This window comes from Anopheles bellator, chromosome 2 (genome assembly GCF_943735745.2).
Source record: "Anopheles bellator chromosome 2, idAnoBellAS_SP24_06.2, whole genome shotgun sequence".
Lineage (NCBI taxonomy): Eukaryota > Metazoa > Arthropoda > Insecta > Diptera > Culicidae > Anopheles > Anopheles bellator.
Genome location: NC_071286.1, coordinates 2,022,733 through 2,034,818, shown reverse-complemented (window position 1 = coordinate 2,034,818; position 12,086 = coordinate 2,022,733). Strand labels below are relative to the sequence as shown.

The 12,086-nt window shown below is 54.1% G+C and overlaps 1 protein-coding gene across 1 annotated transcript in view; it reads left to right on the top strand.

Annotated features, from left to right (window-relative positions):
- LOC131211751 (zinc finger protein 239-like) overlaps positions 1-12,086 on the top strand; it is a gene marked incomplete at its 3' end in the record, with an annotated part of 32,086 nt that overhangs the window by 19,082 nt on the left and 918 nt on the right. The window lies entirely within an intron of this gene.

Genomic DNA, 12,086 nt, shown 5'->3' with positions numbered 1-12,086 from the left:
AGAGTGCGCACTTTGAGCAGCATTGACCGCACTCATTTCTGTCATTTCATTTCAAGCGTTTCTATGATTTTGGGGCAGGGCTGCTTTTGTTTTGAATCGGAATTGAGCTCATTGAAACATGAAATACAACATGAAAGTTCTACTTCCCAGATCTTCTTGGTCATTTTATTCCTGTCATTGTTACATGTTCTTCCTTAGCAGTAGCCTGGGCCGAGAAAGTGACAACGAACTGGTTAAGCAGCGCCGATGGAGCAATAATAAACCGTAATTCAATGGCTATCAATCGGAAAGCAATAAGACTAGAGCGTTGGTATAGTTTACTGCCGATTCCAACCAACGCCGTTCGATTGATTACGATTTAATTTCTTTCCAGTGATAATTAGCCGTTTCCCTATCGGACCTACATCTGCCGGAGAGTGCTTGGAGCGTGCCGTACATCCATCTATCTCACAAAGCCAGCGGAGCGTTTAATTAAAATCGAACTGTCCGCCGAGGAGCCTGTAAGCTCTGTCCATGCAGTTTAAAGCTCCCGAATGGCCATCCGGAGCGCTGCATACTTCGCGGTGTCGCGCCCTTAATGGTGTAATGACTGTGTAAAGCAATTATTAATTTGATCGCATCTCGCCACCGCCAGTGACTGATGCGCGCTCGCCCCTACACTGATGGACCTCACAAAAGGGCCTCCGGTCCCGCATCGGCACAGTTTTATGATCGCTTTCGTGGCCATCACTTGGGCGCCGGATCGGGATGGCCCGAGTATCGAAGGCGATTGACTCGATTTTAATTAAGAGATTAATCTGTTGCACCCAACGGGCGCCCGGCGTTCTGGCGCTCCGGCGGAAGACACCCCGGCGACGACCCTTTGAACTCGGGCACGACATGACAAATGATTTTTGTCCTGCCCGTCACCCCCCCCAAAATGTTCCGTCGTTGGGTCTGATCCTTTGATCCTGTCGGCTGGCGTGGCGAGAATGGGTGCCAAGAATGTTTGCATCATAATCGAGCCGTTGTCGGTGCCACGGTGCAGCCACCGGAGGGCCCTTAGCCTGGGCTAATGAAAAATGAGACATCTCCCGACGGGGACGTCCGTCTTCCTCGCTCTCTCTCTGTGGTGGGGCCATTAGGCTACGGGCTCGTGAGGCAAACCCTCGATTTAATGGGGCGGCAGTCATCATCGGCAGCCCCAAAAAGGCACACCGCTCGCCCTGGGGTCCTTTTTTGCGCAAAGCAAACACATTTTCGAGCGTCCCGAATTGAGACACAGTGCTCCACTCGGTGTAGGTGCACGGCACGGTGCCAGGAATGCAGTTTGTTTTACCATTCGTTCGTTCGTTCGTTCGTTTCGTAGCTGTCAGCTTTGATTACTGCGGGATTTAATCGGTTTTTGATGAGAGCTCCTCGTCGAATGCCTCAATTTCTGGCTTCAGCTCCCAAAAGTCGTGCTAGAAATCCTGCCGGAGTTCCACACGCACGCACAAGGAATCGGCCAACGGCCCACGGCCGACCGTCCGACTGTCAAACGAGAAACTGACGTACTTTGCCGTACTTCTAGCCGCTGCTTCGAAACTAGTTTCGGGCTTTCTTCAGTTGGGCGTTCGACGGCCACATTTCAAGCGTCGTTTGTTGTCGTTCAAGATCTCTCGGGCCCATCCGGTGCCTTGGTTTCCCCCGCCGAAAGTGGAGCTATTTATTGTTTCCCGCTCATTTGGGGGGAGCAAAAGACTGGGTATGATTTATGTCATCCTTCCGACTCCGACCACCTCCGGTCGACGGCCTGGGTTTGGTCGGGGCCCTGTGTGTGCCTTGAGACACTTTGTGGTCGCAACGGAAAGAAATGCCTCCCCAGGCGCACGAGCAGCAGAGGCGAGGAAGGAAACTCGAGGTCCGAATTGATCCGAAAACCCTCCGGATCCGTGTCCCGAATCTCGGCCAGCCAGCGACAGCGACAGTTGAGCGGGACCGGAGAAATCCATCATCACTAATTTTTTCCTCACCTTTCGTTCGGGGCCAGCCGCCGCCGGCGGGAAGAATGTGGAAATCGAACGAAATGAAAATGACCCCCAGGCGGCCGGAGAAAAAACCGAAACACGGCCCAAACCCGGCGACCGGTGGCGTTAGCCGTGTGGTGCGATGTAACCCAACCTGTTTTGGGGGGCCTTTTTGTTTGGAGTTTCTTGTTTTATCTCGTTGTTGTGATTTGACAACCGCTAATGCTCAGAGCCGAGCCGAGTGAGAAAACAATCGAAACGCGCCGCGGTCCAGTTCGGGTGGATTGGTCACTTCAAGCCACGCTAATCCTAAGCTAGCTTAATTTGAGGCACCGTCAATAGCTTTCCATTAATTTCCATAGTTTTCGTTTCTTTCCGAAAATCCTGTCGATCATTAAGCTGAACCTTTAAACTGAACTGAAACTGATCAATAATCAATTTCATCATTTTTTTCAGATTGCTCTCCTTAGTTCCAAAGCATAGGCCGATCGCAGCTCTATTCAGAAGTTGACGCTAATTTTGCCCAGGAAAGGCCTGTTTTAGGATAAAAAACTGTTTCTACAATTGGAACAAGGACAACGTGCAATTCCGTCACCTTTACCTTCAACTGACGGATGGTGTTACTGTCTTCAAAGCTTTTCCTTAATCGGTTCACAGAAACAGATTGCAACAGTTAAATAAACACTGTATTAATGATGCTGGAACTAAGCGTTAATTTAGGGGGAAGTTTGAGGCTTTTTTCGAAAATAAAGTAACAGTTATTTGAATTGCAGGCCACAGAAAAGACTCCTCCAGGTTGGAAAACTCCGTTTGGAAAAAAAAACCCAAGAATGTGCCCCATTAAACACACTTGACATAATGACCCCGTGGAAATTGTCTTCCAAACGATTCTAGACTTCTCTCCAGCGAGCGCGAAAGAGACAGAAAAGGACGGGAACGGCCCAACAGAATTCTCGTGCCACCGCCACCCTGTGCCCTGTGCACCGCCAGCCCCCAAACGTGGCCCCCAAAAGTGGACCATTTTTAGCAGCCTTGAGATGGATTCCACAGCGCTCCACTCAGCGGCGGTGGCCGCGTAATTGCTTTTAATAACACTTTATTACCGCGCGGCGAATTTATTTCCGCCCCCGTGACACCGCCCCCAACCACGACCTCAGCGCCTCGTCATCGACGGCGGCAGCGTCGTTTGTGGTTTCTGGCTATCTCGGCCGGCGGCTCGGCCCGCCGAAGTTCAAGGCGAAGTTCAAGCCGGTCCGGACGAAGAAAACGACGAAGAGCGCGCGCGCTCCGAAGCCAATAATTTTCAGATGCTTGGGTCAGCGGAGGTTATTTAACTATTATGCTCTTGTCGTTTTTAGCCTAGATCCATCCGGCTGACCGGGCGCAGATTGGGTGCGAGGATCTGGCCGCGGTTCGTTAGCGAGAACCACACGTGGCTCGGTGGCGCGCGCGCGCTCCGAACTGCGCACAGAGGTCAACGGATTAAAGAGCCGGTGGAAATTAATTGGTACTCGGGTGCCCCCGAGCCGGCTACTAAATAACTACTTGACCCGCTTCTGATTAGCAGCATAAATCATATCGACAACAGCGCGGCTGCCGTGGGCTTTATCTCGACGGTGGCATCTCGACACCGCGGCGGAGAGGGCCGAGGGGACCTAGAGGATGTCTCAGATTTATCTAATAACGGCCTCCACGACAGGCCAGTTTCCTGCGGTGGCGCAGCGGTCCCGAACCCGGGCGACCGTCTCGAATCAAAAGACTCGACGAAAGCGACGAACCCGACCCGGTCGATCCGCGGGCTTGCGTGTGTCGGAGATGTTTCTGCTTCTCTTCGCCGTGGTGCTATTCACATTTTTATGGTGTTTACTTCCGCTGCCGTACGGTAATTAGCATATTCGTTACAATTGATTCGCTTGCCGCGCGTTCTACGGCAGCCACGTTTCTGGAGATAGATCTTGGCTTTTAGTTTTCCCGCGACGACGGCCCCCGTTAGAGGTTTCCCACGGCCAGCCAGCCACGGCATCTGGCCTGTCTTGGGCGTTGGGCGTGTTGAGGTCACGTTAGACAGTGCGTGCGAGCCGTGTGTTTTCGACAAACCAAAGGCTTTCGAGTGGCCAACTAAACCTCTCTCTCTCTCTCTCGCTCTCGAGTGACATAATTTTTCCTTTTTTCCCCTTGTGCCTGGTGCCTGGTTCGACTTCTCTAATTGACTTTTTCACTTTTCGTCCACCCCGGGGGGAGGGCCTGTCAAAACCCCGGGCCCCGCAGGACACCTCGAACCGCGGGAACCGGTGGTGTCCGAAACAAAAAGTGAAACTAGGGCTTCCGCGGGTCCGGTTCTAGTTTGATTTGATGACTTTCTCCACACCGCGGCCACGACCACAAATGAACCCGAACAGCGTGTCACACCGAGACCGACCGTAGAAGAGGGGCGATCATGCTCCTCCCGTCAGGTTGCCCGAAACTTGAACTAATTTCGTCTGGGTCAGTGACCGTGGTGGTGAGGGGGGTCCTGATTAGTGCAGCCAACTGGCCGTCTGGCCGAATGATCGATTTCAACATGTTGCATGCGCCATGTTTTGAGTGACAAAACCTATTCGGGACAGGCAATCGTAATGTATCTGTTATATACTGTTGCATTGTATTTTCTAACAAATCCCAAACTTCAATCTTAATTTAGGGTCCTTAAATTGACACTTTATAAGAGTAAGAGAAGGAGATACAGAGAGAGCGTGAAAAATCATTATTCGGCTGTACGATCGTCGCAAATTGCGGTGCACAATAACAACAAGAAGCAAAAAAATGCAATCACCCTCAACCGCACGATGACCACGCCGATGGCCACAACAAACCCGTTACAACCCCGGCAGCAACCCGGCCCGGCCACAGCAACAGCAACCCGTCAAGAGCCGACCGAAGGATGCTGTTGTCTTGAAGCGAAATAGAAAATAGATAAAAGCTGCTCCAGCGCGCGAGAGAGAGGCAGTGAGGCGCGGTGATCGTGGCGATCGCGGAAGAGGGTTGCGCGTTTTTTTTTTTGTTTTTGTTTCTTTCCCCCGCACATACGCCCGTCCGTCCACCCTTCCCAATCGCGCGGTGGCAGCCGCGCGCCGCGAATATCAAGTCACGACTTCAATAATATTTACCCTTACAAACACTTGTAAATTATCGATACCGGATCTCGATGCAGGGGCCACGGCGAGGGTTGGCCCCACGAGACGACGGTTTCTAATTCCCCGCCCCATCGAACCCCTGAGCCCCGTGTTTTAGTCTTCTGGAGGCCTGGTCGTCGCCGTCATCGTCGTCGTTGGAGTTTTGTTTCGGACAACCCGCAGACTCGGCAGGTCGGCTAGAGTCGAAACACGGATTCCTAGAAAGTGCCCAGCCCAGAACGCGCGCACGTTTGTATGTGTGTGTGTGTGTGGGGAGAGCTACTACCAGGGCCGTCCTAATAACACGGCCACGGCACATATACAGAGGGAGTCCCTGGCAGCCCGGAGACGCAGGCCTGTAATTACATAATATCGATTATTAATTTATAGCAAGTAGATTTCCCCTCAGGGCCGGCCCCACTGCTCTGGTGTGGTTTGTAATCATTTTTTGCTTTATCTTTCTATCACTTCCGTCCATCGGCGGCCTGTGGTGGCCACGGTGTAGCCCTTTTTGTGCAGTGCACTGTCTCCGGCCAGCCACTCGGCGATCAATCTTCGCGGCTTCGCGGCGATCTCGTTCTGGTCGCCTCATGAATATTCAGATCGCAAGGATCGCTCGGTGTTTGGCTCGGCGTGGCCGCCAGCGCCACCACGGTTGCCGCAGCTACAGCGACATTTGCGACAAGCCAAGCGACGAACCCCCCGGAGCGGCAGCGAAGCGTTCGATCGATTATTATCGAGTATTTTGATAATAATTAGGCCGCCCATTTGGGGCCGGCTTTAAAATGCCCACCCGAAGGCCTTATGGTAGTGCGCTTTGCGCCCGCCTGATGGCGATCTAATGATCGCTCTCTAATGGGACCCTATTATAATGCAATTCTGGGATCGCGATCGCGCGGGGCACCGGTACGTGCCATGTGCTACTGAAATACAAATGAGCCTCAGGGTGCGGTGGGGGCCGAAAGCGATCAGTCAAAGTCGGGCGGCCAGCGGCGGCGTCGGCAGATTAAATGTCAGAAATGGCGGCCACTCGCGACGCGTCCAGAGTTCCCAGCCTCGGTAATGCAAGTCGCGTAGGAGATGCGATACGGCGTGCGGGGCCTCCTCGGGGCGCGGCTTTACGGTAAATGATTGCGAATAAAACACGTCTAAATGGTATGATAATTGTCCGCCCGTCGCCCGGCCGGAGACGGACGCGAACCGGAGAAGGAAATTCAAGGACGCTCGGTCTAACGGTAGTTTCCCGTTGCCGCGGCGCGCAATGCGCAATGTAACTGTCTCTCTAATGTGCCTCCCCTCTCTCTCTCTCTCTCTCGCTCGCTCTGCTGGTGGGGTGAAGTTACTAACGACGATAGTGATCGATTGGATGGCTCGGCGCTCGGCCCAAGAACGCTGACGCTATGCGCGCGAGAATGCGGACCCCCTGAATCTCTCTCTGTGTTGGTGATGGTGTCCGGTCGCCGGTGTTAGTCAGCAGCCGGCTCCGCAATTAGACGCAACCGTCATCTCCCGGGGCCGGCCACCACGATGATGACGGACAAGTTGGGTGCAATTTCGCGCGCGCGGCCACTGGAAATGACAAATGTTTGCATAAGATTGTGCGAGTCACGGAATTTCACCACGGCTCTAAACAATCGAAACCGGGACTCGAGCCACCTCACCGGGGTAGCAGCAGCATGTCACACACTTGCGTTTGCGTGGTGATCAGCGCGGCCGGGCTGACTGATCGGTCGTCGATCGGTCGGGCGGTTGAAACCTGTCAAACAGGAGATTAGAGCACCGCGATTACTGGCCGCGTGCGTGGGACGGGGACGGCCCCGTCCAACCCCGTCGAGACAGAGAGAGAGAGAAAGAGAAAGAGAGAGGGCGAGAGTCGAGAGTTTATCCACAATGATGCGGCTCAACGATCGTCAAGTGATTTCAAGCATCAATCTCACCGTCGGTTGGAGAAATTTGCGTCGAGTTCCCCGGGTCCCTGCTCCCGACACTAACAAGCGTTAGCGTTTGTGATGACAACGGCGACCCGGACCCGGCGAACGGCCGATCTGGACCAACCCGGACCGAAGTTTGCGTGGTTTGCCCAACGCCTCAAGTGCCCGACTCGTCCGCGGGGTTGATCACTTTCGCCAGATTGTCGCCCCGCCGAGATTGAGGCTCAGAATTGCTCTCTCTCTCTCTCTCTCTCTCTCTTTCACGCTCTCCTTCTTCTTCCGGAAGAGCGACGAGGGTCAAAACTAATGGCACCCGGACGGAATTGGCACACTTCTTGTGGAATTTGTCTCGTGGACGCCTCTGCCAATTTATCTCCGGGAGAGGTGCCCCGGAGCTCGGGTTGAGTGTGATAAATCTTGTTTATTAATGTTGGTGAATTAATTTAACCTTCCCCCCACCGGGACCGGGATCCTCTAAGCGGACCACTGCAACAAGTGTTACTTCGAGAAATAAATAGTCCTGAAGCAATCAAATAATTGATCTGCGGCCACCCGATCGACTTTTGCCGGGCATTAGACGTGAGCAATGAAACTGAGTTTTGAGGCTATTTCCGGAAACCTCTTGAAAGGCCTTTGATATAGTGTATTCCGACTTTATCAAAAGAACACTAACAATTAAGGTATGTTTTAAATTGAAATCAACCGAAATGATTTATGCGTCGATTGAATGCCCTCCGAGGTGGTTCCATTAAACTGTCTAATTAATCAGCCCGTCAGCACCCGTGAGCCACGTGAGCCTGATGGCGTGACGGAATAGCTCTTTCTCGGCAACGCCCCAGCCCGGCGGGGCCCGCTCAGTCGGGGTTTGCGCAAGAAGCAATTTTAATCAGCACCCTCCGTGGGCTCCGAAGGACTCGCCATAGGCGGCTGGCCGGCCGGCCGGCCGGCGTCTATTGTCATGGGCCCGTAGCGATCGGTGCCGCGCGCACTCTGCCTGCACACCCCAGTATCAGGTCCACGTCGTCAGTGATGCAAATATTGCCGCCGCCTGATCCGGTTTCGATAGGACGGCCCCCTCTCTCTCTGTCTCGCTCTGTCTCCCTTCGACAGCGTGATCCTCGATCGTAAATCGTATCGAAAGCCGCGCGATCGGTGACGACAACAACGCGAGGGTTCTGTGCATGATCTTTTTATTATCGTTCTCTTCTTTCTCTCTTCGGGCGCGCCTTTAATTTATGCGCAATTAACCCGTTTGTCGGGATTATGCAATGTTTGCGTGTGTGACGTCGGCCACCCCGGACCCAGACCCAGGGGCCGCGCTGATTGGAAAGTGAGAGCAGCAAGTGCCAGTCCCGGGCAACTTTTCCTATCGCCCTGCCTGGCCCCGCCGAAGTGGCGCAGGCGATGAGGAAGGAAAGTGTTATGTATTATGACCCAGTTATCGGAACCAGAACCGGCACTTTGCGCCGGGGTAGGGGATTTTTCCCCGCCTTTTGAGCCACCCTAGTGCAAGGTGACAAGGTGTCTACAAGCGGCGGTAGTTGCCTGGCTGGCAACACAGAACCCTCAGGGGAGTCTCTGGCAACCCACTAGTAGTTATGTTCGTTGCCGAACCAATAAATCAAGTAGTCTGGGGCGCGGTGGCCCGTGGAACGTCCCCCGATGGGCATTGTGCGATGGAGGAAAAATCTAACGAAACGCGGCACCGACGAGAGTGTTATTCGCGTTTTAACAGCGAATAAACTAATTTTTCGGAATGTTTCGCGTTTTACACCGTTTTAAACTTTTCAGTATTTATTGGCCGGACTGCAGCACCAGCACCATTTCTTCCTTCCAAACATCGCCCGGCGGTACTGCGGCGATGTTTCCGTCTCTCTTAAACATCGCCCGGCGCTTCCACGGCGATGTTTCTGCGGTTGTCAAACAGTATAAACAAAGCGTTATGCGTTTCTAAACAGAGAGGCTTCTTTTGGAGCATCGGCCGCCGGGCGAACGGTAATTAGGTGGTGGTGGGGCTCCGGTGCCTGGCGGGGCGGATTTCGGTCGTCGTCGACGAGCGCGTCGAAAAACAAAGCACCGCGACAGCGATTAGAGGCGCTCGGAAACGGGCCAAACGAGAGCGCGATTCATCACCCGCGCTGATCGCGCTGAAGCTGGCGAGCATCGCCGAAGTGAAAGTAAAAGTGCCGTCTAGAATGTGTCATTTGCATGCCGGCACGTCGTCGTCGTCGTCGGAAATTGGCGTGCCCGCGGCTGGAGGGGTTACACAAGATCGGAGGAGCGCGCGATCGTTACCTCTCGAAACCGAGGGGTTCTGCTCGCCCTCGGGGATGACGAAACCGGTCACATCTTTTTCAGCGCCGTCCCAGTGTGTCCTAGTTTCGGGTGACTTATGTGGCCAGCTCTAGTTTCGCACACAACACATCTGGAGCGAGGCGCGAAAACAAGGAAGAGCCCAAAGAAAAGGTCGACCCACGGCGGCCGAGTTTGAAATGTGGAGCTAATTTTTTATCAAGACCGATCAATGGCGCGAGCCCCGAGCGACGTAGACCCCGGCTTCTTTTAAGCTCGTCAAGCTGCGTCGAGCCCTGAGCGCCGCGTCGTCCGAAAGAATCCCACCGATCGCGCCGATACAAAGTATCCGTAAGATGGCCAGCGCGCGACAGTTGGCGGCCTAGCGAGCTCGTGAGACTTTGTGCTGTGCTGTGCGCGCCCCCTGCGGCCGCTTTCTTGCGTGGTTTGCGTTGCGTAAAGCTTGCCGCACACCGACACAAACGCACGGGCCGCCGAGACCGGATACTGCCGGCCCTGCGGTCCCTGCGTCTTGTTGCGCGTTTGACGCTAATAACGGCCGGCCCCGCGGTTGCCCGGCGCTTGCTGCTGCAGGGGCGATAACAACCTCATTGGCTTCGGCGAACCAACCCAAGGCACACGAGGCACAGGGTACAAACGAGAGCGAAACTCCTCGACGGCACCGTCGGGACGAATAATTGGTTAATAATGTTGATTATTCCATTTGGTCATTCTAGTTTACGATCGGCTCGGATCGGACCGGATCGCCGTGCCGCGCGGCCACCAAACGGCATCGGGCCGGGTCGAGAATCGGGCCTAGAAGCCGGCCCGGGCCTCATTTGTGCGAAACGGATCGTGCAACAGTTCGAGCTCACGGAGCACATTTTGCCCACATTTTATGTCGTTTCCGCAAACTCCGGCCAACCGTCCGCTGTTTGTGACGTAAAAAGCATGTTATTAATTGCATTTACACTGCCATTATGCAACGGCAGGCAGGCAGGACCGTTTGATGTTTTATGGCCGGGCCCCGCGGCTCTCGGAGCTGAACTTGAACCGAACGCCAGCCAGTGCTAATTGAGAGATATCGAGAGATTCCAGTTCTTTCAATGCTCAGCGCGCACACCATTAAAGAAGCATACATTTCTAACAAAATTTAATTACACCCTCCACGGGTGTGCGTAAAGCCGGCCAGCGGTCATCGGGCTAAGACATTGATCTCCAAACCGAGGATCCTCTTGAGCGCGGGGGCAACATAGCAGAAGTGCTGGCGGGCGGACGGGCGGCTGTGGCCACTCCAAAACCTGCTGTGAAGTCCGTCACAATGTTTTGCACAATGGCCACCACCGCCGCCGATTGGGAGGCGATTGAAACGTCGAGATAAGCCCCACCGAAGTCCGAAAGCGGGGCCTTCCAGCGCTGTCGTGCCGGCCCAACTCCTCGCCCAAAACGCAACTCCTCGCTCGGAGACAGGGTGGCGTGACCGGATGGGCCTTTTTCAATTACACGCTTCTGGCAGAGCGGCGAAGCCAAAGAGGGAGTCGAGAGTGACCGCACCCACCGCTAGAGATTCGGACCGAATGGGTTTTCGCCGTCTCATGCTGGGTTGGCCGGCCAAGGGCTGGGCTTTTTGCTGCATTTTCGGTTGCCCCGTGATAAGTGTCTTTCAGAATCACGACCACTCGCGCTAAATTGAGCCACGATGAATCATCGGAATCTCGGGGACTCCTGGTCCACTGTCGCCGCCGTATCACTTACCAGGAGCCGGAGCGGAACACCGAACTCTGACTGTCAGCTGAATAAGTGTAGATCGTTAGACCCCCGGCACGTCACGGGACATCGTCGGGATGGAGGACCGGGCCAGCCACCGGGCCTTCGTCTGGCACTCCCCGCGGGCGACATACAGTTCGTTGTGAGTGCGCCGCGCTGTCAGGAGTGTTGAATGCCTTCGTGATTGTACTGTCACCAACGCCAAGCGCATTCCGAAGCATAAGTCGCGCAGCAGCCGGGCCTTCGCGCACGCTGCCTACGCCTCGCGGCCCCGCGGTGTCATCACTCATAGCGATCGTGCGCCGCGCACGACGGGAACGCCATCCGCGATCCGCGTGACGCGAGCCTGTCGGGCTCGGGCTAATGAACAAAAATTGAAATCATCGCCCCACGCGAGGACCCAAATCAAAACATGCGCCCCCAACGGGTTATGTCTGCCGAATGTCTGCCGAATGCCAATTGACCCGACGGACGGCGGTACTGCAAAGTAGATCGAAGCCATGGTTTTGTCTTACGCTCCCGAACGGAAGCGAACTGGACCGGGCCCCGCTGTGCTCCCGGGGGCAGAAGCGCGCAATGAGTAGGTGCGCACGCTGTCGTGATTGCTTATTTCATTCACGTAGCTTCCAACGGGCTCGTTGCGAGTGTGGCTTTGCTCCGCATGTTTGAGAGAAATATTAAACAACAATGCTGGGAAAATGTACTAACATCTTTTTAAAATCAGCATAAATGCACCTGTGTGTGGTGTTTAGTTGAATGAAAACTAAACATATAACGGAATGCACCCATAAGGATTGATTTGCAATTATTTTCTTTTAATACTGAAACTCTAAGTAGGACTTTAATGTTGTATTTCATGTTTCAATAAATGGATGACCTCAATTCCGATTCAAATCGAAAGCAGCCCTGCCCAAAATCATAGAAACGCTTAAAATAAAATGACAGAAATGAGTGCG